Here is a 10,186-nt window from a genome sequence, read left to right on the forward strand (position 1 = left end):
TAAGGAATGCCCCAGACCTGCAGCGCTTTTATATTAAAGATATATATATATATATATATATATATTGCACCAATATTTCTGCGCCCCCCCACGTTTTGCACCCTGATCTTTATTCAGAAGTGTGGGGAAGGACCAGCGTGTCTGTATAGAAAATGGCGCTGAGCTGTGTGAGCTGAGAGGAATAAGCCCCGCCCCCTTAATGGCGCGCTTCAGTCCCGCTATTTGCAACTAAATCTTTATACTGGCAGGGGTTAGGACAGTGCCAAGGCACCTATGTCCCCTCTTGCCAGTCTTATTTTTGAGGTTTATATGCTGCCCAGGGCGCCCCCCCCCCCCCCTGCGCCCTGCAGTGCTGTTGTGTGTGGGAGCATGGCGTGCAGCGTGCGATCGCTGTGCGGTATCTCATAAGCCGTCACTGAAGTCTTCTTTTCTTCTTCTACTCACCTGTCTTCTGACTTCTGGCTCTGCAAGGGGGTGACGGCCGGCTCTGGGAAGGTGTACCTAGTGATCAAACCCTCAGGAGCTAATGGTGTCCTGTAGCCAAAGAAGCAGAGCCTTTAAACTCACAGAAGTAGGTCTGACTTCTCTCCCCTAAGTCCCACGAAGCAGGGAGACTATTGCCAGCAGTTCTCCCTGAAAATAAAAAACCTAACAAGTCTTTTCAGAGAAACTCAGTAGAGCTCCTCAGTGTGCATCCAGTCTCCCTGGGCACAATTCTAAACTGGAGTCTGGAGGAGGGGCATAGAGGGAGGAGCCAGTTCACACCCATTCAAAGTCTTAAAGTGCCCATGTCTCCTGCGGATCCCGTCTATACCCCATGGTTCTTGATGTGACCCCAGCATCCTCTAGGACGTATGAGAAATATAAAGTATCCGACTGTAGATTAATAGGGATTTAGTATACATTTAGAATGAGTGGGATCAGGACTGATAATCTCTCCCAGTGTATATCTTGTTAGATGAATGCATACTTGGAGCAAGTGTTCCGTGGTGAGTACCTCTGCACAAGATGTGAGCAGATGTTCTCTTTGGAAGCCCAGGTAACTGATCTAAGGCAGACCATTACAACACTGAGGGAGATTGCCAATCTTAAACAAACTTTGCAGCTTACGTTGGATGCATTAGGGGAACAGGGTGATGCAGAAGTAGAGGAGGACTAACAGGTAGGCAGCTGGATTACAGTTAGGAGGAGAAAGTGGCAGGCCAGCTCTGAGCTGAGCAATCTCAGCAGATTTGCCTCCAGTAAAGAGGGGAACGTTGTTACTGAGGCACCTAGCTAGATTGTGGTCGTAGGGGATTCAATCATTAGGAAGGCAGATAAAGTAATCTGCTACCGGGACCGCAATAATCGTACAGTGTGTTGTCTTCCGGGTGCTCAGGTATGACATATCGTGGATCGGGTAGACAGATTGTTGGGAGGGGCTGGGAATGACCCAGTGGTCTTGGTGCATGTTGGCACCAACGACCCAGTTAGAGGTAGATGGGATGTCCTTAAAAATATTACAGGAATCTAGGTCGAAAACTTAAGGCAAGGACATCTAAGGTAATAGTTTGTGAATTATTACCTGTGCCACGCACTAGCCCAGGGAGGCAGAGGTTAAGAGATTGGTGTAGGAAGGAGAGTCTTGATTTCCTGGAACATTGGGCAGTCTTCTCGGTCAGGTGCTATCTTTATTGTCGTGATGGATTGCACCTGAATGAAAAGGGGGCAGCAGTGCTTGGGGGAAGGATGGGTAGAAGGTTGGAGGAAATTTTAAACTAGGCATCAGGGGGGGAGGGAATAGCAAAGAATTATAGGAGGGATCAGTGAGAGCAGTAAGGAGGGATGTATTAAGGAAAATGGGAGAGGTGAGGGGGGATGGGGAAAACCAGACACTAACAGTAAACCAAGGAAAGCACAATTAAGTAAAAGAAATTCCATAAACGCATAAAAATACCGATAATGAAGTAAACAATCTAAAGTGTATGCTAGCAAATGCAAGAAGACTATCAGGAAAAATGGGGGAATTAAGAATTGATAGCAATGAATGAGCAATATGGCATCATTAGTATTGCGGAGACATGGTGGGATGATTCTCATAACTGGGCAGTAAATTTGGAGGGTTTTACTATTTTTAGCAAAGACAGGGCAAATAAAAGGGGAGGGAGGGTATGTCTTTATGTTAAGCCAATCTTAAAACCGTACATAAATGAGATTACTTACAAGGGGACCGAAGACAATTTAGAGTCATTATGTGTGGAAATATCAAGTGGAGGTAAATGTTCAAAGAAGCTACTGATAGGGACATGCTATAAACCTCCAGATATTAGTGTGTCACAACTCCTACAGCAAATAGAAAAGGCTGCAATGGGGAAAGTGTTAATTATGGGGGATTTTAATTATCCAGACAAAAATTGGACATGAGTCATGTGATATGAATAGGGGTAATACTGTAGGTTCTTAAATATACTAAAAGATCAATACTTGTCCCAAGTAACTGAGGAACCAACTAAAAATAGGACCTAGTAATAACAAATAATGTGGACGTAATATCAAATATTAATGTTAGGGAGCCCTTGATAAACATCGATCATAATATGGTCTCATTCAAAGTAAATTTCCAAAAGCATCAATATAAGGGTGCTAAAGCCTTTGACACAGAGGGGGTCATTCCGAGTTGATCGCTCGCTAGCAGTTTATAGCAGCCGTGCAAACGCTATGCCGCCGCCCACTGGGAGTGTACTTTAGCTTAGCAGAAGTGTGATCGCTTGTATTGCAGAGCGGCTACAAAGTTTTTTTGTGCAGTTTCGGAGAACGAATTGACAGAATAGGAGAGGAGTGGGTTAAACCTCAGCTAGTCTGGGGGCAGGACGGTAAGGCATTATGGGAGTATTATTGTTAGCCAATAGGAATGAATGTTGGGGGTAGGTGGCAGGGCCGTAACTACGTGTGTGCCAAGGGGGCTTGGCACACAGCGCAGTTGCCCTGGGGGCGCACGGCCAGCGGCATGTAATGAGTCAAATTGACTCATTACATGCCGCCTCTGTGACTGCGCCGTGCGCCGCGCTGGAGGAGAGAAGACAGGAGCGCCGGGCAGCGGAGGAGGAGGGAGGGGGAGCAGAGAGCCGCAGCAGCGCTATTTGATTGGTAGTAAGCGCTGCTGCAGCATCCCCCTCTCCTTCTGTATTGGCTGCCTGGCGCTGCTGTGGATGCATCCCAGCATCCACAGCAGCGCCAGGCAGCCAATACAGAAGGAGAGGGGGATGCTGCAGCAGCGCTTACTACCAATCAAATAGCGCTGCTGCGGCTCTCTGCTCCCCCCTCCCTCCTCCTCCTTCTCAACTGACTTCACACTGCACGGAGAGGAAGCTGCACGAGGAGCCTGTCAGCGGGGAGAAGGTAAGTATGTCTCTCTCTCTCTCTCTCTCTCTCTCCTGCAATGTGTAAAAAGGGGTCCCATCTGCTGCAATGTGTAAAAAGGGGTCCCATCTGCTGCAATGTGTAAAAAGGGGTCCCATCTGCCGCAATGTGTAAAAAGGGGTCCCGTCTGCCGCAATGTGTAAAAAGGGGTCCCATCTGCCGCAATGTGTAAAAAGGGGTCCCGTCTGCCGCAATGTGTAAAAAGGGGTCCTGGCTGCCGCAATGTGTAAAAAGTGGTCCCGGCTGCCGCAATGTGTAAAAAGGGGGCCTGGCTGCCGCAATGTGTAAAAAGGGGTCTGGCTGCCGCAATGTGTAAAAAGGGGGACTGGCTGCCGTAATGTGTAAAAAGGGGTCCTGGCTGCCGCAATATGTAAAAAGGGGGACTGGCTGCCGTAATGTGTAAAAAGGGGTCCTGGCTGCCGCAATGTGTAAAAAGTGGGACTGGCTGCCGCAATGTGTAAAAAGGGGGACTGGCTGCCGTAATGTGTAAAAAGGGGTCCTGGCTGCCGCAATGTGTAAAAAGGGGGACTGGCTGCCGCAATGTGTAAAAAGGGGGACTGGCTGCCGCAATGTGTAAAAAGGGGGACGATGTCTATTGTAATGTATAAAAGGGGCTCTACCTGGTGTAGTGGCGCTACTGTGCAGCGTAATTTGAATAATGGAGACTACTGTGCACCGTAGTGTGAATTGCTATTATTTTGTTGCCACGCCCCTTCCCGTGAAGCCACGCCCCTATATATTTTTCGCGCGCCTACGGCGCGCACTGCGCCTATCTTGTACGGGGGGGGCGCCAATGTCAGTTCTTGCACACAGCGCTAAAATGCCTAGTTACGGCACTGGTAGGTGGAATGGGTTCTTAAGCCTGAGAAAGGGGCTGGGTCAGCCTCTTCTGCTTTTGTCGTCCCACCCTCCCTCCCTACTGGTGGTGTTTGATTTTGTTGTTGCGTTGGCTATTTTCGTGCTGTGGGTTGTCATGGTTTGGGTTGTGGCGGGAAAGAACGGCAAGTTAACATTTGTTGGATTAAAGAGTGGATCGGAGGTCATTTGGTTGTTGATTTTAGGTGCGCTCTCCTTCGCTGACTGGTTTTACATCTGCTGGACCGCCTTCACGGGTGGCAGCCTCATCACCTTCACGGGTGGGTAGTCAGGATGGAGGTTGAGCGGATACCTATTTGTGTGTTGGAAGGTTTACGTAAGTTCTGTTTTATAAGATAGTTATCTATGGGATAGGGTTGTTTAGCCGTTCTTTCTGGCCACCATACTTTAGTTTAATTATTCACAGTTAATAGTTCACTTAAATAAATAGCTAACAATTTCTGCCAAATTCAAGTCTCCGTGTCTTTATTTATTATAGTTAAGTGTTAAGATGTTATGGTTTATGTTACGGACAATCCTCAGACTATATGAGGTTTAAGAGTAGCTCAAAACCTATTCAGCGCTTGCAATCACTTCAGACTGTTCAGTTCCTGGTTTGACGTCACAAACCCGCCCAGCGTTCGCCCAGCCACGCCTGCGTTTTTTCTGGCACGCCTGCGTTTTTCTGAACACTCCCTGAAAATGGTCAGTTGACACCCAGAAACGCCCACTTCATGTCAATCACTCTACGGCCACCAGTGCGACTGAAATGCTTCGCTAGACCCTGTGCAAAACTACATCGTTCGTTGTGCCTGTACGACGCGCTTGCAAATTGCGCCGCATACGCATGCGCAGAACTGCTGTTTTTTTGCCTGATCGCTGCACTGCGAACAAATGCAGCTAGCAATCAACTCGGAATGACCCCCAGTGCCTCACATGAGGCCGATTTATAAATTAAGATTGCTTGGTCTAGGAAGCAACATTTGTACTTGGGTCAAAAATTGGGTGAAAAATAGGGAACAGTGAGTGGTGGTCAATGGAACAATTTCAAGCTGGGCTAAAGTATTAAGTGGTGTACCTCAAGGGTCAGTACTAGGGTCAATGACATTGAGAGCCAAGTGTCCAATTTTGCAGATGACACTAAACTGTGTTAAGATAATTAAATCAGATCTGGATGCAGACTCTCTACAGAACGATTTAATTAAACTGGAAGATTTGGCAGCTAAGTAGAGTATGAGGTTTAATAATGGGAAATGTAACATTATGCATTTTGGGAGCAAAAACTATAAATTAAATGTGATAAATGTAGGAAAATCGGTAATGGAGAAGGATTTGGGGGTGCTCATTGACAGTAGACTTAACATCAGTGTCCAATGTTAGAGTACAGCAGCAAAGGCCAATAAGATATTAGCTTGCACAAAACGAGGAATAGAGTCAAGGAAAGCCAGTATAATCCTGCCACTGTATAAATCATTAGTACAGCATCATCTGGAATACGGTGTACACTGTACAGTTCTGGGCACCACACTATAAAAAATACATCATAGAACTTGAAAAGGTTCAGAGAAGAGCTACAAAATTGATTAAGGGCTTAGAATCATTTGATTATGAGGAAAGGCTTACTAGGTTAGATATGTTTACATTAGAAAAGAGGCGTCTAAGAGAAGACATGACTAATATATACAAATACATTAAGGGTCAATACATGGAACTATCAGGCGATTTGTTTATCAAAAGATATGTACACAGGACCCGTGGTCACCCCCTAAAGTTAGAGGAGAGAAAGTTTCATACACAGCGAAGGAAGGGTTTCTTCACAGTAAGGGCAGTAAAGATATGGAACTCTTTGCCAGAGAAGGTTGTAATGGCTGACTCGATATGTTTAAAAAAGGGTTAGACAAATCTTTATCTGAAAAAGGCATCCAAGGATAGAACGTTTAATAATAATGTATGGTAGTATCTGGGGCAGTCAAAGTAAATCCAGAGCATAGCAATAGATCAAATATAGGTTGAACTCGATGGACACAGTCTTTTTTCAACCTCAGCAACTATGTTACTATGTATTAGCCACATGCTGACTTCATACAGCTTAAGGAGGAGATTAAAGTACCCTTCTAAAGCAGGGGTGGACACAGGGCCGGCGCCACCATTAGGCAGCTTTAGGCAGCTGCCTATGGGCGGCGGCCACTGGAGGGCGGCACTAAACATTGGTGAAGAGTGGATGCTGGCTTTATTATTATTATACAATTACTCTTGCCTCAGCTCAGTCAGCGAAGTGGCACCTGACTGAGTGACTCAATCCTATCGCCCACCTCCGCGATTGAACTCGGCTGTCTCGGTATGTTGCCGCCCCCCCGCTTTGACAGCACCACGATTGGGCTCCCGGTCTCCCATACATTAGCCACTCCCCCCTCCGTTATTGGGCTCCCGCATGCAGCATGATTTTGTCACCCGCCCCCCCCACAATTGAGCTCCAGGACTCCCGTATGTCACCCGCACCCCCTCCGTAGTTGGGCTCATACATGCCGCTTCTTGTACCGCGTCTTTTAACCCGCTCCCTCACCCTGCTCCCGCCGCCTTTTACCCGCACCCGCTGGCCTCCTACATTTTGTAACCCGCTCTCCTTTCGACCCCCCCCCGACTCCGCTCCGCTTTCTCTCCTCTCCCCCCCCCCGCGACTCTACTCCCGCTGCATTTTACCCGCACCCACTGGCCTCCTGCATTTTGTAACCCGCTCTCCTTTCTCTCCCCCCCCCCCCCGCCTGCGACTCCGCTCCGCTTTCCCTTCTCCCCCCCCCCCCGCGACTCTACTCCCGTCGCCTTTTACCCGCACCCGCTGGCCTCCTACATTTTGTAACCCACTCTGCATTCTCTCCCCCTCTCTCCATCTCCTCTCTTTCTCCCCCCCCCACCCACCGCGGCTTGTTGTTTGCACACACTTGGCTCCTGCATCTTTTAACCCACTCTCCTCTCTCTCTGAGGGCGGGATGTACTACACTGTTACAAATTTGCCGCGGAGCGGCAACACTGGGAGTTCGGGGCTGAGTTTCCTCACTGATTGTCCGATTCAGCACTGGTAAGTGCGGTGCTGCGGGGTCCGGTAACCTCAATGTTATTCTACTTCTGCTACTGCTAAAGGCTGTATCTGGCAGTAACTCCCCATGCCATGCCCAGGACGGGGGAACGATCCAGTTACCCAGCTGCGGCACACTGTACGTTCCGTGTACTCGGGGTGGTGGGGGCGATCTGACCGTGCCGGAGCTGGGCACCTGTAGCTGGGTGCAGGGTGAAGCTGTGCCTGTAGACGCTGCCCAGCTACCTCTGCCCTGCTGCCCCTGCATGTATGAGAGTAGCATGAGGGCTCCTGGCGGGGTGCTTCTGATTTTATGTAGTGTGTGTCATTGACTTGTGCATCTTACTGTGTCATATTTTATATTGTGTGTGTTACTCTGTCTGTGTAGGTTACTGTATAGGTTACTGTGTGCTACAATGTGAATTTCGGCTCATTTAGTGTGCTACAATGTGAATTTCGGCTCATTCAGTGTGCTACAATGTGAATTTCGTCTCATTCAGTGTGTTACAAGGAGAATTTCGGCTCATTCAGTGTGCTACAATGTGAATTTCGGCTCATTCAGTGTGCTACAATGTGAATTTAGGCTCATTCAGTGTGTTACAAGGAGAATTTCGGCTCATTCAGTGTGCTACAATGTGAATTTCGGATCTTTCAGTGTGCTACAATGTGAATTTCGGCTCTTTCAGTGTGCTACAAAGTGAATTTCGGCTCAGTCAGTGTGCTATAAGGTGAATTTCGGCTCATTCAGTGTGCTACAATGTGAATTTCGGCTCATTCAGTGTGCTACAATGTGAATTTAGGCTCATTCAGTGTGTTACAAGGAGAATTTCGGCTCATTCAGTGTGCTACAATGTGAATTTCGGATCTTTCAGTGTGCTACAATGTGAATTTCGGCTCTTTCAGTGTGCTACAAAGTGAATTTCGGCTCAGTCAGTGTGCTATAAGGTGAATTTCGGCTCATTCAGTGTGTTACAATGTGAATTTCAGCTCATTCAGTGTGCTACAATGTGAATGTCGGCTCAGTCAGTGTGCTATAATGTGAATTTCGGCTCATTCATTGTGTTACAATGTGAATTTCGGCTCATTCAGTGTGCTACAAGGTGAATTTCGGCACATTCAGTGTGCTACAATGTGAATTTTGGCTCATTCAGTGTGCTACAATGTGAATTTCGGCTCATTCAGTGTGCTACAATGTGAATTTCGGCACATTCAGTGGCTACAATGTGAATTTCGGCTCATTCAGTGTGCTACAATGTGAATTTCGGATCATAGTGTGCTATAATGTGAAAGAGACACCAGTACTATATAGTATAAGGGGTCCTACTATTGTTGTGCATAATGTGTATAAGGAGTATATGGTGTGGTAAACTATACTGAAGGACACGTCCCCTTTCCGGAGTGCACACGCGCTAAATTGCAACCTTTTTCCATACCTCCACTTTAAAATTTTTACTTTGACCACTGTGTGTATGTACGTGTGTGTGTGTGTGTGTGTATATATATATATATATATATATATATAAGTCCTCTGTTGCTAAACAAGCAAGCTGCACGTCACTCCAGGGCCAACTACGTTACCAAATAATTGACCAGCTTCCACCAATGATCAGAGGAGGAGATAAATCCACAGCCTTACAGAAATTAGAATCACGCTGGATTTTTAAACTGGACACCATTCATCCCAATGGACTGAATGAGAAAATCAACTGGAACATTCTTTGACAGACTTCCTTGCTGCATAAAGTATTTATATCGTCCATTTACATAGTTCATTCCTATGCATTCTGCTTATGCTCCTCCAGCAGCATCCATCATACACTAACTCAGCACTTCTTCAGCATGCCTTTCCTATTATTCTAACTTTTTTCTTGAACATTTTATCACCTTCATCACAGTCCCATACTGCTTTTGCTTAATATATCATATTTAAGTAATTCCCTTTTCTAATGCTTTTACATTTCACACACGGTGGTTTAATGTTTTCTTTCTGCAATCTGCAGCTCCGGTGACCGGGGACGCTAGCCGGGTTGCCATGGCAACAAGCTGCAGCCAATGACAGCCATTTCCGGGACGACGTCACCGGGACCACAGGCGCGCCTCCCCGACCTCCGGCAGCAGCAGAGCACACGCATACAAGATCTACAGGGATATAAGGTAAGACTTTAGCACACTTTCTTTTTCTTTCTTTTTCTTTTCAGCACGCTTTTTTGTTACAGAACACAGCAGCCATATGTTATCCTGACGAAGGGACAATGCAAAGTCCCGAAACGAGCCGTTGATAAAACGGATAGGCTGATTTTTTCTCATGTAACCAACATTCATTAAAGCACTTTTTTTCTCATGGAGTGACGTGCAGCTTGCTTGTTTAGCAACAGAGGACTTGTATTCAAAACAGCACGAGCACCCAACACTTAATGTACCAGCACAGGAGTGCCGGATTATCCAAGATACATATATATATATATATATATATATATATATAGTATACACACATATATATAGCTATATATTACATGTGTGTGTGTGTGTGTGTGTGTGTATGTATGTATGTGTGTATATATATATATATATATATATATATAGCTTGGAGCAGGGGCGGATTATAAGAACGACGACAGGGGTGGTTGCGGTATGGGTTTATGGCTGAAGTTTTGCCTAGGGTGCTAAAAAACCTTGCACCGGCCCTGGGTGGACAACCATTCAGAAACAAAGAGCCAAAAAGTCGACATCCAAGTCAGCTTGTGTTTTGTTGTGTGTTTATAGATCTTATATATTTCAATGTAGAAAAATGGCACTCCAGTTGCTATGTACAGCAGGCAATTTTTAATACTTGTTGTGTGCCCACCTTAAGGAGTATAC

The sequence above is a fragment of the Pseudophryne corroboree genome, chromosome 4, assembly GCF_028390025.1.
Source record: "Pseudophryne corroboree isolate aPseCor3 chromosome 4, aPseCor3.hap2, whole genome shotgun sequence".
In the NCBI taxonomy this organism is placed as follows: domain Eukaryota; kingdom Metazoa; phylum Chordata; class Amphibia; order Anura; family Myobatrachidae; genus Pseudophryne; species Pseudophryne corroboree.